This window comes from Colobus angolensis, unplaced genomic scaffold (genome assembly GCF_000951035.1).
Source record: "Colobus angolensis palliatus isolate OR3802 unplaced genomic scaffold, Cang.pa_1.0 Scaffold103, whole genome shotgun sequence".
Classification (NCBI taxonomy): domain Eukaryota; kingdom Metazoa; phylum Chordata; class Mammalia; order Primates; family Cercopithecidae; genus Colobus; species Colobus angolensis.
The window spans coordinates 344170-360625 of NW_012111253.1; the positions used below are offsets into that span (position 1 = coordinate 344170).

General features: G+C 42.0%; 2 protein-coding genes across 2 annotated transcripts in view; one reads left to right on the plus strand and one right to left on the minus strand.

Annotated features, from left to right (window-relative positions):
- Positions 1 to 16456, plus strand: part of ZNF483 (zinc finger protein 483) — a 58328-nt gene that overhangs the window by 25549 nt on the left and 16323 nt on the right. The gene's annotated exons all lie outside the window — the stretch shown is intronic.
- The window catches only part of PTGR1 (prostaglandin reductase 1), a 56129-nt gene that overhangs the window by 653 nt on the left and 39020 nt on the right, over positions 1 to 16456 (minus strand). The window lies entirely within an intron of this gene.

Below are 16456 nucleotides of genomic sequence, written 5' to 3' on the forward strand. Positions count from 1 at the left end.
CAATCAGAACCCTGATATTTGGAGGAAATGGCTTTTATTGTCCACCCTGGCAGCAGCAAGCTGAACCAGAAATGTGGGATTGTGTCTCCACAGCTGCCTTCCATGGAGTGGGTGGGGATGGGTAGCTGCTACTTCACTGAAGGCTGAAATCCACCAATGTTAACTGCAATTTACCAGTCAGGATTTCCCCTAGAAGCTACAAGTGTTCAGATGGACTCAATGTGCTCCCAAAATAATCACTTTAGGAACTTTCTGCCGATGTAATTATTATCTAGGTGGAGAGGTGGATTCCTGGGGCACTCTCTCTATGTCTTTGATTTTTCCTACTTTCTTGAAGATTTCTTCAACTTTATCTTCCAGCTCTACTATTAAATGTTGTGAATGTTTTATCTCTGCTGTCATATTTTTATTTCCAAGTGCATTATGTGATTCTCTGTTCCTTTTTTCTAATTGGTTTTGTTTCATAGGTGAAGTATTTTTTCTCTGAGCATGTTAATTATAGTGTGTTTCTGTGTTATTCTGCTCCCTGCATTATCGCTGTTTCCTTTGAGTTGTTTTTACCTGTTTTCTGTCTCTCACATTAGAGGCTTTCCTGAAGCCTCTGGTGATCTTTGACTATTTATATTTAAGAGCAGGGCTCTACAAGCTGATTGGAAGGTGTTTTAGGTACTTCAGCACCATCCAGCAGTAATATAATGTGAGCCACATACATAATTTCAAATTTTGTAGTAGCCACTTTTAGAAAATAAAACAGGTAAAATTAAAAATGTATTTTACTTCACCCAGTATATCCATAATATTATTTCATCATGTAATCAATGTAAAAAATTATTGAGACGTTTTATATTATTTTTTGCACTATTTCTGAAATCTGGTATGTAATGTGTCACAGCACGTCTTAATCTACACACAAAATTTTCATTTGTAATACTTAACTCACATTTAGATTTATAAAACATAGAGTTGATAAGTAGATTCACATAGTTCTTCTAAACATATTTTGTTGTTCTAAATATGCTTAATTCCAATAACTGAATCAAGTATCCAATTTTTTTTTTTTTTTTTCTGAGATGGAGTCTCACTTTGTCGCCCAGGCTGGAGTGCAATGGCGCGATCTCGGCTCACTGCAACCTCTGCCTCCTGGGTTCCAGCGATTCTCCTGCCTCAGCCTCCCCAGTAGCTGAGATTACAGGTGCATGCTGCCACACCTGGCTAATTTTTTTATTTTAGTAGAGACGAGGTTTCACCGTGTTGCCCAGGCTGTTTTCCAACTCCTAAGCTCAGGCAGTCTGCCTGTCTCGGCCTCCCAAAGTGCCGGGATTACAGGTCTGAGCCACTGCACACGGCCCCAATTTTTTTTATATTTGCATCCACATTAATAAAACTTATCTTTTATTAGAAAAATTCATTTAATATCTGGGCAAACATATATCACTTTCAAAACTTTTTAAGCAAATTCAGTATCAATTCAGTTTGTTAGCATCAAATTTGATGAGGCATTGTATAAATGGAAACAAAACAGTTTATCAGTACAACATACCGTTCTTCAAATTTTGCTTATTGTAGCCATTTATTACATTTAAAATTTTCTGCATATTGACTCATTTGAAAAATATGTGAGTTATTCTGTTTTATTTGTATTATGAAATGTTTCTATTGTAAATAAATTCTTTTACCTGTCTAGCCAGGTCACAAGTTTTTCCAATTTTAGGAGCTTCAAATTTAGCTTGTTCATATGCAGCGTGATATTAGGGAGAAAATGTGAATCACAGTGCTTTTTGTCTTTGATTGAATATTTGGTAAGCATTTCTTTTGTTTCAAAGAAATCTTGAATTGGATTTTCTAGTACAGGAAATCCTTATAAAATTCTTTTGTAAGTCATCCAAGTAACATTGGTAAGTAAATAAGATCATTGGTTACATTATCTTTTTTTTTCCAGAAGTTTCATAAACTGTCAACATTCTATAGCTTTTGTGCGTATGTACTGAAGAATTATAACACCTGTATCCATGACTCGTTTCTTGGAGTCTGCTTCAGAAAACTGAACACAAATATTTTCAATGTGTATCATGCAATAGAATAAAGCAGTGAGGGAAAACTTACCCTCTTGCTTTAAAATTCCAACACGGATGGTCTTTTGACTTAACATAGCTGGAGTCCCATCCTTGTGATAGAAACTAACTTTTCTGTCTCTAACTGAAATTCTTTGACAGATGGAAGATTGTCAAAAATATCTGCCATGAGTTTGAGCCTTTAGGCAATGAATTCACTTTTCATTGCCTTTACATGAATCGACATTGTGAATTTGGAGGTTCTTTGAGACAGAATATACCCATAGTTTTCTTTGGACAGTGTCTTATATCAAACAGTTCATCTAAGGCTAAAGAAAAATACTTGAAATTTTTCAAATTTTGAATTAATTGGTCTTTATTAAAAATATATATATTCTATAAGCAAAAATATATTTTGTTCATGTATATCCAAGAGCAAAATTGTTTAATGGTTTCACTGAGATTTTCAGTTTTTGTGAATGTCTTTTAAGGTCTTTTCCTCATAATTTTCTAAATACGATAAAGTGATCATTTCTTCATCTCTCCATCTAAGGTTCTTCTTTGTATATGCATGTGTAAGAAGCTATTTTATAGCTTGCCAGGTTTACAAACTCAGATCCTTTTAAAAGCTGTTTAAATTGTTTCGTTAGAAATTTAACTCAGTTCATATGACTAATTTTGTGTTTCTTTTTTGACCTAAACTCACTAAATGGTTGCTAAAAATTACATGTCTTAAATATTGTGTTAAGTATTATCTACTATATATCTTTAACACTTTTGAATACAACAGACAGCTTTTCCATTTTGCTCTGCTGCAGTAAATTGCAATTGCCATTCATCATTAAATGTGCACTATACTGTCTTCTAGTCGTCTTTCTTGACTATGCCAGTTGTAGTACCAGCTTCTGTATCTGCACTGAATTCTGCCTCAGTAATATGCCTTTGTTTAAAATTTAAATATTTTTTCATATTTTTTAACCTAGAAAATAATTATAATGAAAATATTAAGTATCTCATTTTAGGATTCCGATTTACATAGGTATCACTGTAACTTGTGCTGTTTGCATAGGTATACTCTATCTTGTGCTATCTGCATAAAATATCCAAGTAAACACATTGTGATATTACATCTGTGCATAGAAAAAAAAATCTGAACTCAATCTATTAATACTGTCTAGATTGGTGACATGTTTACATGTAACACTAGTGATAATGCACGTTCCTGTACAAGCATTATAGTACAACAGTGTCCTATGCGATGCAGTGGTTAAAGTGAATTGTAGTTCTATCAAAATAAAGATACATTTAGTGGAAACGTATTTGACTCTGCATCTGTTTTTAAAATTGTGAAATGTGGCACTGTGTGCATTTCCATTTCTCACTAGCCTCAAGTGACTACCATATTGAGTTGCAGTAAGCAGTCCTAGCCTCAGAGAACCCAACAAATCGGAGTAGCTTGACTGAATCAAAGTTTATTCCCCAGGGGTCTTTCCAGTGTTTTGGTGGTTTCCCATAGTTTGTAGCCATGCTGTGTGGAGCACGTGATTTCCAACGTCCCAGAGGCAGGGAAAGGAAAACTGGAGCATTGCGCATTGTTTTTAAGCACTAGCCTAGAAACAGCTGAGAACCACAGGTTTCAAACTAGGTGCCAAGGTTTCCCATGCCACTGTAGAGATCTCACATGGGCTTCCCAAGATATTTTACAATCTTTGAGATTATCACAACTACAACTATTGACATCACAAACTACTACTATTATGTTATTTGGAACTAACTACTTAGCAAATGGAATTGGTAGTTAACAGGTTTTTTGTTTGTTTGCCTGGGAGCATTGTGGAAAGATGGCCCTGGTACTACGGACACTGTAACTAAGAAAGTTTGTGAACCTCTGTCTTAGAAGTCACTTCTACTCTTCTGTTGCCCAGAGATCAATCATATAACCCTAACCTAACTTAAAGAGAGACTTGAAATACAACTTTCCCCTCGTTGTGGTGAGCACATAGATTATTCCTACCACAGTCTTTTCTTTTGGTCACCAGTCTCTTCCCACACGTAATGCATACAATATCCCCCTTATCCATGGGGGATATGGTCCAAGACCCCAAGTGGATGTCTGCAACCTCAGATAGTACCAAACCCTGTATGTTGTATGTTTTGTCAGTCTGATAACCGAGAAGGCTACTAAGTGACTAACAGGCAGGTAGTGTAGATGACATGGATATGCTGGACAAAGGGATAATTTGTGCCCTAGGAGGCACGGAGCAGGATGGCAAGAGGTTTCATCGAGCTACTCAGAACACACAATTTAAAACTTATGAATTGTTTATTTCTGGAATTTTCTATTTAATATTTTGGGGCCAAGATTGATTGAGGGTAACTGAAACCACGGAAAGTGAAACTTTAAATAAGGGGAGACCACTGTATTTTACCCAAGGGAGACAATCTGAAGTCTAATCTGCTCAGGGTTTACAACTAACGTCCAGGGTCTTTGAGTTAGAAACTTTGAGTGTCACCTACTTTTTGCCTTTGGGACCCTAAATGTCAGTGCCTGTTAATTTTTCTTTGAGAAGTGTAATTTCTCCAGAGGCTGCTCTTATAATTTCCCCAGAGAAGGATGTCCCAGACAGCATGGGGGATATAAGCCTGCCTACCATTACTGTGGAGCAGGCAGAGGCATGCTGCATGGTGGGATAGGAGTTGGAGTTCATCCGCTTTTATTCAGACTTCCACTTAGTATCCTGTTTTTAGTCTTCTATCTTATTTCTATCCTCCTCCAGGCCCAGGGTACCCAAGTTAATAGCCTATCAAGTTCTATTTGGTAAAAGATAATGTCTCTCATTTCCTGTGGGAATTGTGATGAATTGATAATCACCTGGCAAAATAAGCTCAAACTGGCAACTTGACTGGCAACTTGAGCTCAAACTGTTCTGTGCACATTTTCAAACTCTTTTTAGCCTCTGATTTCCTCCCTACTTCCAGAAAACCTGATGCCTCCACCTCCTAAATCTTTCCAGATTCCATTAGTACCCCATCAGAAGGCAGTTGTGCTATATTCTACTGTGCTCTGTTAATGAAATTTTTCCTCTAAACAATATGTGTATTCTGTTCTCACACTGCTATAAAGAACTACCTGAGACTGGGTAATTTATGAAGAAAAGAAGCTTAATTGACTCTCAGTTCTGAAGGCTATATAGGAAACATGGCTGGGAGGCCTCAGGAAATTATGGCAGAAGGGCAAAGGGGAAGCAAGCACATCTTCACATGGCGGCAGGGGAGAGCAAAAAGGGGGAAGTACTACACACTTTTAAACAGCCAGATCTCATGAGAACTCACTATCATGAGAACAACAGGAGGGAAATCTGCCACCATAATCCCATCACCTCCCACCAGGTCCCTCTCCCAACATTGTGGATTATAGTTCAACAGCAGATTTGGGTGGGGACACAGAGCCAAACTATATCATTCTACCCCGGCCCCTCCTAAATCTCATATACTTTCTCACATTTCAAAGCCAATCATGCCTTCCCAACAGTCCCTTAAAGTCTTAACTCATTCTAGCATTAACTCAAAAGTCCAAGTCCAAAGTCTCTTCTGATACAACGCAAGTCCCTTCTGCCTATGAGCTTGTAAAATCACAAGTCAAAAACAAGTTTGTTACTTCCAAGATAGAACAGGGGTACAGACATTAGGTAAATGCTCCCATTCCAAGGGGGAGAGATTGACCAAGACAAGGGGGCTACAGGCCCCATGCAAGTCCAAAACCCAGCGGGGCAGTCATTAAATCTTATAGCTCCATAATAATGTTTGACTCCATGTCTCACATCCAGGGCATGCTGATGCAAGGGGTAGGCTTCCAAGGTCTTGGGCACCTCCACCCCTGTTACTCTGCAGGGTACAGCTCTCATGGCTGCTCTCAAGGGCTGTCGTTGAGTGCCTGTGACTTTTCCAGGTGCATGGCGCAAGTTGTTGGTGAATCTACCATTCTGGGGTATGTAGGATGGTGGCTATCTTCTTATGGCTCCACTATGTGGGGGCTTCATCCCCACATTATCTCTCTGCACTGCCCTAGTAGAGGTTTTCCACAAAGGCTGTGCTCCTGCAGCAGACTTCTGCCTGGACATCCAGGCATTTCCATACATTCTCTGAAATCTAGGCAGAGGCTCCCAAACCTCAACTCTTGTTTTCTGTGTACCTACAGGCCCAGCACTACATGGAAGTTGCCAAGGTTTAGGGCTTCTATCCTCTGAAGCAATGGTCCAAGCTATACCTTCGCCTGTGTTAGCCATGCCTAGAGCTGGAGCGGCCACAATGCATGGTTCCATGTCCTGATGCTGCACAGAGCAGTGCGGCCCTGGGCCTGGCCTGTGAAACCATTTTTGTCTCCTAGGCCTCCAGGCTTTTGAAAGGGCTGCCGCAAAGATCTCTGAAATGCCCTGGAAGCATTTTCCCCATTGTCTTGGCTATTAACATTTGGCTCCTCATGCAAATTTCTGCAGTCTTCTTGAATTCCTCCCCAGAAAATGGGTTTTTCTTTTCTACCACATGGCCAGGCTGTACATTTTCCAAACTTCTATGCTCTGCTTTCTTTTTAAATATAAGTTCCAATTTCAGACCATCTCTTTCGAATGCATATGAGCATATGCAGTTAGAAGCAGCCAGGCCATGTCCTGAATACTTTGCTGCTTAGAAATTTCTTCTGCCATGTACCCTAAATCATCACTCTCAAGTTCAAAGTTCTACAGACCCCTAAAGCAGAGCACAATGCCACCAGTCTCTGCTAAAACATAGTAAGTGACCTTTACTCCAGTTCCCAATAAGTTTCTCATCTCTATCTGACACTTCCTTAGCATGGACTTTATATTACTGTCAGCATTTTGTTAACAACCATTCAACAAGTCTTTAGGACATTCCAAACTTTCCCTCATCTTCTTGTCTCCTTCTGAACCCTCCAAATTGTTCCAACCTATGCCCATTACTCAGTTCCAAAGTTGCTTCTACATTTCCAGGTATCTTTATAGCAATGCCTCACCAATCTTCTATATTAGTCTGTTCCCACACCATTTTAAGGAACCACCTGAGACTTGGTAATTTATAACTGAAAGAGATTTAACTGACTTATAGTTCCACAGGCTGTACAGGAGGCATGGCTGGGGAGGCCTCAGGAAGCTTACAATCATGGCAGAAGAGTGAAGGGGAAGCAAGCACATCTTCACGTGGTAGAAGGAGACAGCACAAAAGGGGAAGTGCTACACACTTTTAAACAACCAGATCTCATGAGAAATCACTATCATGAGAACAGCAGGAGGGAAATCCACCACCATGATCCAATCACCTCCCACCAGGTCCCTCCCCAACACTGGGGATTACAATTTAACATCAGATTTGGGTGGTGACACAGAGCCAAACCTTATCAGTGTCTTTATATATTATTGTTTAGGGTTAGATATGTCCCTTATTTTTTTTAACAGCTTTGCTGAGATAGAATTCAGATACTATACAATTCACCTCTTCAAAGTATACAATTTAATAGTTTTTAGTATAGTTGCAAAGCTGTACAACCATCACCACTAAATAATTCAAGAACAATTTCACCACTCCAAAACAAACTTCATACCTATTAGCCATCACTAGCCTCCCTCCAGTCCCAGATAAGCACTAATCTACTTTCTATCTCTATAAATTTGCCTGTTCTGGACATTTCATGTAAATACAATATGTGGCCTTTTATGTCTGGCTTCTTTCACTTAGCTAACTGAACTTTTAATGAAGTAACTCATTGCCAGAAGAAAAATGTTTTATCCAGCATGTGGTAGTCTACAGTTCAGGGAATATTTTGACAATATTTTCAAGGTCTATTAACATCGTAGCAGGTATCAGTACTTAAGTCTTCTTGGCTTAGACTAGGATGGAATAATATTCTATTGTATGAGTAGATCACATTTTGTTCATTTGATGGACATATGGGTTGTTCCTTCTTTTGGCTGTTATGGATAATAGTGCTATGAACATTTACATAAACGTTTTTGTGTGGATGTATATTGTTGGTTCTCGTGGGTGTATACCTATGAGTGAAATTGCTGGTCCATATGGTAACTTTAGCTTAACATTTTGAGGAACTGCCAAACTGCTTTGCAAAGTGAGTGTACTATTTTACATTCCCATCAGTAATGTGTGAGTAAATCAGGTAAAAAAAAAAACAATTTTTCACTTCTGCCATTAATCATTATTGTCTATCTTTTTTATGACAGCCACCTTGCTGGTGCCTATAGATTTGCCTTAAAATGGAGTTTGTATTCCAGTTTCTTATGCTCTTTGTCATTTTGGGTGATTTTCCAGAGAACAGGACAGAGTTTTTACCAGAAGTTGGTAATCCTATAGATCTTGTTTGACTTTTAAAATTTGGCTAATAATATGTTGTCAGTGGTGATATCCCGCCTGGTTCTTCATCTTGGAGCATTTATGGGATGTTGACTGTCACCTTACTATCAAGATTTCACTGAAAAAAAAGTTAAATACCTGGGACATGCACAAGTTAACAAAACATAGACTCAAAATGCCTGAAGCAATAGTCTATGACATGCTGGCAGAAATAATTTTTTTTTTCTGGCAGTGAATTGTATAATAAAAAGTTCAATTAGCTACCTGGCAGCAGTTCTAAAGTATGCTGTAAGCATCAGGCTAAAACATTGTGTGAAGTGTTTTAAATGACTTCATCTGGAATACTGTATTAAAAAGAGCACTGTTTTCTGCCTGGGCGCAGTGGCTCATGCCTATAATCCCAGCACTTTGGGAGGCAAAGGTGGGCGAATCACTTGCGGTCAGGAGTTCGAGACCAGCTTGACCAACATGGTGAGACCTCGTCTCTACTAAAAATACAAAAACTAGCCAGACGTGGTGGCATGAGCCTGTAATCCCAGCTACTCAGGAGGCTGAGGTAGGAGAATCACTTGAACCCAGGAGGCAGATGTTGCATTGACTCAAGATCATACCACTGCACTCTAGCCTGGGTGACAGAGTAAGACTTTGTCTCAAAAAAAAAAAAAAAGCGCTGTTTTCTTTAGTATTTTATTCCAAAAATTCATAAATTAATTGTGCATAGATTGAGAGTCAGGTGTACTTAAAAGCTTTCCAAAACTCCAACAGTAACTAATTAAAAAATGTAATATGAACAATCCTGTTAACATTAGTGGCAAAAGAAGAAAACAGAAAGATCAGTTTAACAAGTGAGTCTAGCTATGGAACTAAGTATCTATATATAGAAAACATGTATTAGTCAATTCTCAGGCTGCTGATAAAGACATACCTGAGACTGGGTAATTTATAAAGAAAAAGAGGTTGGCTGGGTGTGGTGGCTCATGCCTGTAATCCCAGCACTTTGGGAGGCTGAGGTGGGCAGATCACCTGAGGTCAGGAGTTAGAGATCAGCCTGACTAACCTGGTGAAACCCTGTCTCCACTAAAAATATAGTTAGCTGGGCATGGTGGTGCATGCCTGTAATCTGAGCTACTTGGGAGGCTGAGGCAGGAGAATCGCTTGAACCCAAGCGGCGGAGGTTGCAGTGAGCCGAGATCATGCCATTGCGATCCAGCCTGAGCAACAAGAGTGGAACTTGGCCTTAAGAAAAAAGAAAAACAGGTTTAATGGACTCACAGTTTCACAATGCTGGAGAAGTCTCACAATCCTGATGGAAGATGAAGGAGGAGCAAAGGCATGTCTTACATGGCAGCAAGCAAGAGAGAGGGTGCAGGGGAACTGCCCTTGATAAAACTGTTGGATCTCGTGAGAATTATTCACTATCACTAGAACAGCATGGGAAAAACCCACCCCCATGATTCAATTACCTTTCACCGGGTCCCTCTCATGACATGTGGACGGACATTATGGGAGCTACAACTCAAGATGAGATTTGGGTGGGGACACAAGCCAAACCATATCAATACATATTAAAGATGTATTTCACATCAATGAAGAAAAGATTGGTCATTGTTGGGAGTAAGTAAAGATGGGTACCTATCTTATTATTGGGACCAAAATAAATTCCAGAAAGAGATGTAGAAGGGAGTAGGAGGGCCATGAAGATCTGTGTATGTCTTGCCTCCTTTCAAGTTGGAAAAGCACATTACTGCCTGCTCGGAAGCCTTTCTCACAAAGTACCTAGTACCTTGTGGCTGTGGGTCCTCCAGACTTCAACCTTACTTTGGCTGTTTATTGTACTTCTTTCTCCCTTGGACTAAGCCAGGAGTCCACAGCAGTTTGGTGGCAAGCAAGTGCCTGTCTTTTACAGGACACACACACACACACACACATATATGTAAATCATATATATATGTAAATCAACTTTATTGATTTACCTCAGAACATACACACATTTTAAAAGTACCATGTTATGAGTTTTGACAAATATCTACCCTTACATAATTCCCATTCCAACAGAACATTGGGATCACCTCAGAAAATTCTCTCTTGCTCATTTGCAGTCAATTGCAATTCCACTCCCTGCTTCATCACAGATCTAACATAACAACTAAAGCTGTACCTGAGGCTGAGGCAGGAGAACTGCTTGAACCTGGGAGGCAGAGGAAAGATGTAGTAAGAAATCAACTAAATGAAGGCCCAGCACAACGGCTCGCACCTGTAATGCCAGCACTTTGGGAGGCTGAGGCAGGCGAATCACCTGAGGTCAAGAGTTTGGGACCAGCTTGGCCAACATGGCAAAACCCGTCTCTACAAAAATACAAAAATTAGCAGGTATAGTGGCAAGTGCCTGTAATCTTGGGAGGCTGAGGCAGGAGAATCACTTGAGTCCAGGAGGTGGAGGTTGCAGTTAGCCGAGATCGTGCCACCGCACTCCAGCCTGGACAATGGAGTGAGACTCCATCTCAAAAAGAAAAAAAAAGAAAAAGAAAAGAAAACAAACAAACAAGAACTAAACCTGTAAAACGTACAGAATAAAATTTGTGAGAAAAATTTCATTACCTTGAGATAGGCAAGGATTCTTTTGTTGAGAAACAGAAAGCACTATCCATCAAATAAAGACAAATATTACCAAAACTAAAAATATATGCTATCGCCAGTCTCAGTGGCTCATGACTGTGGATCCCAATGCTTTGGAAGGCTGAGGCAGGAGGATGGCTTGAGCCTAGGAGTTCAAAACGAGCCTGGGCAACAGAGTGAGACCTTGTCTCAACTAAAAATAAAAAAATTGACTGAGCATGGTGGTGTGCGCCTGTACTCCCAGCTACTTGGGAGGCTGACGTGGGAGGATCGCTTGACCCCAGGAGTTCAAGGTTGCAGTGAGTTGTGATGGCACCACTGCACTCCAGCCTTGGTGACAGAGTGAGACCTGTCTCAAATATATATGTATGTATATGCATATGTATGTATATGTATATAGGTGTGTGTGTGTGTATATATGTATGTAAGTATGCTCAACTTCCAGTTTCTGTTCAGCATGAAAGGTGCTTGGTCATTGTCACCCCACTCTAACAACAAGAAAAATGTCAAATTAACTGAAACATCAACAACTTTTTTTAGATCCAGCAGAGAACTGAGGGCACAAAGTGGGGAGACAGACAGGCAGATACAGAGAATTACAGCTTACTGGAATAAAAACCCAAGGGCAAAATTCCACAGGAACCAGGCGGGCATGGTAGCTCACGCCTGTAATCCCAGCACTTTGGGAGGACGAGGCAGGCGGATCACCTGAGATCAGGAGTTCAAGACCAGCAACATAATGAAACTCTGTCTCTACTAAAAATACAAAAATTAGCCGGGTATGGTGGCACATGCCTGTAATCCTAGCTACTCAGGAGGCTGAGGCAGGAGAATCGCTTGAACCCAGGAGGTGGAGGTTGCAGTGAGCTGAGATCGCACCATTGTACTCCAGCCTGGCGACCACGTCTCTACTAAAGAGATTGTCTCAATCTCTTGACCTCATGATCTGCTCGCCACAGCCTCCCAAAGTGCTGGAATTACAGACGTGAGCCACTGCACCCGGCCTATTTATTTATTATTTTACATGGCATCTCACACTGTCATCCAGGCTGGAATGCAATGGCTCAATCTCGGCTCACTGCATCTCCCCCTCCCAGGTTCAAGTGATTCTCCTGCCTCAGCCTCCCAAGTAGCTGGGATTACAAGCACCTGACATCACGCCCAGTTAAATTTTGTATTTTTGTAGAGATGGGGTTTCACTATGTTGGCCAGGCTGGTCTTGAACTCCTGACCTCGGATGACCTTCCCACCTCAGATGACCTTCCCGCCTCGGCCTCCCAAAGTGCTGGAATTACAGTCGTGAGCCACTGCGGCCGGCCTGCACTTTTTATTAAGGCTTTCCCTCAAGAGAAACTATTTTACTAGAGCCTAACCAACCTAGGAGAAGGGAAATACCCAATGGCAGCCTTCTTGGGTCTTCCTGTACCACATAAAGGTGGGGAGTGACAGAGAAGCCTTTGTAAAGGTCATCACACAGGGACATGGCCCACTGAAAGGCTGAGACCTTATCATAGAGAACACCTCCTCTGCCAACACTGCATCTATAGGGCTCCTGTACAACAGGGGAAACCACATCTACAGGGCTACTGAACAACAGAGGAAACACGACCAAACCCTCCAGAGGAAATTTTTACCCCTGACAACTACAGCTAGAACAAACCAGGAGCATTAGCATTCTATCAGGTGCCATGCAAATTTGATTTGTCTCATTATTATTATTATTCTTTGGAGACAGAATCTTGCTCTGTCTTTTGCAGATACAAGCAAGAACCCTCAGATACGGGCAAGAAGCCGTATCTGCAAAAAAATTAACAATTAGCTAGGGGTGGTATGTGCCTGTAGTTTCATCTACTTGGGAGGCTGAGGCAGGAGGATCACTTGAGATCAGGAGTCCGAGGTTGCAGTGAGCTGTGATTGATACCTTGTCTCTAAAAAAAAAAAAAACGAAACAAACAACAACAAAAACAATATTACTGATGAACACAAAAGAAGCCTTGAGGCCGGGTGCAGTGGCTCATGCCTGTAATTCTAGCACTTTGGGAAGTCTGGGCGGGCAGATCACAAGGTCAATAGATCGAGACCAGCCTGGCCAACATGTTGAAACCCCATCTCTACTTTAAAAATACAAAAATTAGCTGGGCCTGATGGTGCACGCCTGTAGTTCCAGCAACTTGGGAGGCTGTGGCAAGACAATTGCTTGAACCGGGAGGCGGAGGTTATAGCGAGCCAAGATTGCGCCACTGCACTCCAACCTGGGAGACAGCGCGAGACTCCATCTCAAAAAAAGGAAAAAAAGAAAAAAGAGGCCGGGCACTGTGGCTCGCACCTGTAATCCAAGCACTTTGGGAAGCTGAGGTGGGTGGATCATGAGGTCAGGAAATCAAGACCATCCTGGCTAATGGGGTGAAACCACATCTCTACTAAAAATCCAAAAATTAGCCGGGCATGGTGGCACGCACCTGTAATCCCAGCTGCTTGGGAGGCTGAGGCGGGAGAATTGCTTGAACCCAGGAGGCAGAAGTTGCAGTGAGCTGAGATGGCACCACTGCACTGCAGCCTGGGTGACAGAGCAAGACTCTGTCTCCAATAAAAAAAAGAAGACGAACATATGGAAAGGTACCGTGCTCTTGGACAGGAAGATTCAATATCTTTTTTTGTTGTTGTTGTTGGAGACAGAGTCTTACTCTGTCTCTCAGGCTGGAGTGCAATGGCGTGATCTCAGCTCTCTGCAACCTCTGCCTGCCGGGTTCAAGTGATTCTCATGCCGAGTGGCTGGGATTACAGGCTTGTGCCACTATGCCCTGCTAATTTTTGTATTTTAGTAGAGATGGGGTTTCACTGTGTTGGACAGGCTGGTCTTGAACTCCTGGCCTCAAGTGATCTGCCCGCCTTGGCCTCCCAAAGTGCTGGAATTACAGGTGTGCGACACCAGGCCCGGCTGATTTGTCTTATTATTGATGACGTTAACCTTGACCACTTGATTAAGTGATGGTAGGCTTCTTCACTTTAAACTTCTCCTTTACTCTTGGTAATTAAAAAGTATTCTCTGGAGAAGTAATTTAAAACTATGAAAGTAGGGCTGGGAGTGGTGGCTTGTAATCACAGCGCTTTGGGAGGCCGAGGCAGGCGGATCACTAGGTCAGGAGTTCAAGGCCAACCTGGCCAACATAGTGAAACTCTGTCTCTACTAAAAATACCAAAATTAGGCAGGTGTGGTGATGCGCCTCTGTAGTCCCAGCTATTCAGAAGGCTGAGGCAGGAGAATTGCTTGAAACCGGGAGGCAAAGTTTGCAGTGAGCCAAGATCGTACCACGGCACGCCAGCCTGAGTGACAGAGAAAGACTCCGTCTTGGAAAAAACAAAAACAAACTGTGGAAGCACTCCATTCCTCATCAAGCTTTCAGCGTATTCAGGTACAGTACAGACTGTATCTCAGTACAGACTCATGGTTTCCCTTTTTAATTCAATGGTATATAATCTGTAATTATCATTGTCTACATGGAGCTCAAATTTTCCATGATTTGTCTAGTGGGAGCCCTTTCAAACTGGTTGTGTTCTTTTGACATGACCTCATTATTCTTTGAGCACTTCTTTGATTTATGGTATAAGATGCTCCAGGCTGGGCATGGTGGCACATGCCTGTTGTCTCAGCCAACTGGGAGGTTGAGGCAGGAGGATCACTGTACCCTGGGAGTTTGAAGCCAGCCTGGACAACATAGCAAGACTCCTCTTAAGAAAAGAAAACTGAAAATGTTGCAAGTTCATCTTGTATCTTCCCTACCCCAGCCCCAGAACAAGCCATTTCTGGTTCCTTTTAGTAGAGAATAACATATAAAAGCCACAACCTAGAATTTAGGTATGCTCATTGCTATTGGAGTGTCACTACTTTCAGGCCCTCTTAGTGGGCAGAGTTATATATATATATATATATGTACACATACTTTCATTTATATGTGTGTCTATGTACATATGATATATACACACACATCTATTTTTTTGTCTCATATACATTGAAATTCATGAGTTCATACCAATACCTTCAATTCCAATCTAACGCCACAAGGTTCTTCCCATGTTTGTAACTCCCTTCTCTGACAGTGAGAAACTCTGGCTTCCCTTATCTTTAATTTACTTGTTTGATCAAACCTTCTGTATGTAACCATCTTCTATCGCCACGACTACCCCCTCTCCTGCAGATGCTCCTCCATTCCTCTCAAGCTCTGACATCCTGCAGCTCCCAGCCCCTACTCTTGCCTCCCCATGTGGTTAGTCTTTCCTTGCCAAAGCTCTGTCCACTCATGCTGCGCCATGCTGCCAGGTAGAAGCTCCCCTCAGGTTCTGCCCTCCGTGCCAAGCTATCCAGGCATCAGCACCTCCTCAGCCTCCTTGAGATCCAATCGCCCATACCAGGTCACTCACTCCCAAGTAATGCCTTCCTACTGCTGCTAGGGATCACATACTCCACACCAGGCCACCCCTTCACATGCACACCTTCCTTATTCTGGGCCCTTACACTCCATGCTGAGCTGCCCTCAGGAGCGATGCCCTCCATACTCTGTGTGGACTTTGACTCCTCACACCAGGCAGCCCTGCGATTCCAATGCCCTTCTCACCCTACTTGGACTCTGACACCCTCAATCAGGCCCTGCTGTCCCTCCCCTACCCACACTGATGACTTCACTGATCTTGGGCTCTGATACACCATCTGGGAAGCCCCGCTATGACTCGAGCCATGTTCATTTTGCTTAGGCTACAACTCCCCTCATCAGGCCACAACACACTGCCCAACCCCTCCTTCCTGCTCACCAGTGTCCACACACACACTCACACACACATATACAACACACACACATATATAACACATGCACACATACAACACACACACACACAGCCTTGGGCTATGACTCCCTGTGCCAAGCAGCCAGCCTCGGTGCATAACCTCTTTGCTCTGCTCTGGGCCATAGAGGCTCTCCCACCCCAAACCCCAGCAGAGAGTCACCTTCTTGGCTCCATCTAATGTCTTTAGGATTGAATAGTTTGATAAGAAAAGAGGACATGGGCAGAGATTTTTTTCTGTTATCCCTGTCCTTCAGGCATTCCTCAGTTATCTTCCTTGAAGACAAACCATATTAGAAGTTTATTACATCTTTCCAGAGTTTTTGTACAGATACTCTTTTCCCCATTGTTTCATTGTACTACAATTTATTTAACCCCTTATCTCTATGATGGCAGAATTGATCAATAGAACTGACATCTTCCTGACTGATACTGAATCTTCTGGCCGGGCGCAGTGGCTCATGCCTCCCAAAGTGCCTCATCCCAGCACTTCGGGAGGCCGAGGTGGGTGGATCACCTGAGGTCAGGAGGTCGAGATCAGCCTGGCCAACATGGCGAAACCCCATCACTACTAA